Consider the following 2,009-nt stretch of genomic DNA (forward strand, 5'->3'; position numbering starts at 1 on the left):
GGATATGTTGGTATATTTGGTTAAGGTCCCGAGGGCCTCTGGTGGATTTCGGAAGGTTAACGGAATGGATTTCGGACAAAAAGGAACTGCTGGAATTTTTCTGCTGCAGAAGCTGTTTTTGGACAGCAACCGGTGCAATCGCAGAGCTGACTTTGGAAGCTTATATCTCACAATTTATAAGAAATAAGAAAATGTGCAAAACATGAAAGTTGTAGTCGTATGATTATAGGTTCCAGAAAGTTAAACTATGTATTATTTGGACATTTGTACAGAAAGTTATGACGGATTGAATGAAGGCTGGTAGAGCAGTTTCGCCAGAAATTTCGCTAGAAATTCTGATGCATGCAGCCGACTTTGGGAGCTTATATCTCGCAATGCATAAGGAATCAGAATAATTACAAAACACGAAAGTTGTAGTCGGTGGATTCGAGTTTCCAGAAAGTTAAACCATTTATTATTTGGACATTTGTACATAAAGTTATGATCAATTGAAGTAAGACTGGTAGAGCTGTTTCTGGTAGACTTTTAGTGACGAAAAATAGACTTTTAGTGACGGATTGGCAGAAACTTAAGGACCAAAAATGCTCATTTCATTCATTTCGTTTTGGATTTTTGGAGCACGGTTCTTGGGCGATTTTTGGGCGATTTTCACGGAAAAATATTGGGGTAAGTGTTCCTTATCCTATATTGATTATATTTCATGATTCCATACTCATTTACATCATGAATCCGTGAATTTATGGAAGAAAAATCAAGATTTTTGCAAAATCTTCCAAAAACGAAAATTCAAGATTTGGAGGTCAAGTTGTTATCGAATTTTGGTAAAATTGGTATGGGTGGACTCGTAATGGAATGGGTTGTCGGATTTTATAAGTTTCGCCGGATTCCGAGATGTGGGCCCCACGGGCAAATTTTGAGCTAATTTCGGATTTTAATGAAAATGTAATATTTTCTTATGAAAGTGATTACTATAATTTTGTTGACTGTATCTAATTAATTATGACTAGATACGAGTCGATCGGAGTCGGAAATTCGAGGAAAAAGCATAATACTTGGTTAAATTGGAGCAAGTCGAGGTAAGTGACTTGTCTAACCTTATGTGGGGGAAATTTCTCCTAGGATTGGTATTGATGTGATTATTGAAATGTGTTGAAAGTCATGTGCACGAGGTGACGAGTGTGTACACGGGTTAATTTGCGAAAGATTATATTTTTAAATTGTGTAGATCATTGTTGCGCATTTATTAAATTATTTTATCTTGTTATATTCTTCATCATTGATGTGAGATATATACTTCAAATTTGTTTGATCTTTTCTTACTAATTGTTTTACCTGTTTAGTTGAAACTTGGTTTCTTTTATTCTGTGCATTATTTGAAGGTTGATTTTATTTAAATTAAATATTATTAATATGAAGTATTTGACATTTTTAAACTTGATATTGAAGCAACGTAGTAAAGATTTTGAAATATTATTTTCCTATATTATTTACTCCTGAATATTTTTATACTCATTGTGAGGGAGCTGTGAGCTCTTTATTGTGGAAGAATCTTATTGATGAATTATTTTGACATGAGCTGTGAGCTCTTTATTGTGGAAAACTATTATTGATGATTTATTTTGGCATGAGCCGTGAGCTCTTTATTGTGGAAAAATATTGTTGTTGAATTATTTTGGCAAGTTAAATTATTTGAGCACTTGAGGTGCAAATTGTGATATATTGTGATATTGATACGCATGCGGTGGTATAAGGTCTGGGTGTTAAAACGCATGCGGTGAGATAAGGGTGGCTTGATACGCGTGGCTAGTAGGGGAACTACTAGAAGTCATGCGGTATGATAAGGGTGGCTAAAACGCGGGATGCTATTTCGGGAAAAATATTTTCTTTAAATAAATTGTGAAGGCTCCCGCGGTGATATAAGGAAATGAGATATTGTGAATTTATTTATGATTTGGGACTACGAGGCGGTACCTCGGGAGTGCCCTTGTTGATATTGATTTATGGCCGTA

Source organism: Nicotiana tomentosiformis, chromosome 1 (assembly GCF_000390325.3).
Source record: "Nicotiana tomentosiformis chromosome 1, ASM39032v3, whole genome shotgun sequence".
NCBI lineage: Eukaryota > Viridiplantae > Streptophyta > Magnoliopsida > Solanales > Solanaceae > Nicotiana > Nicotiana tomentosiformis.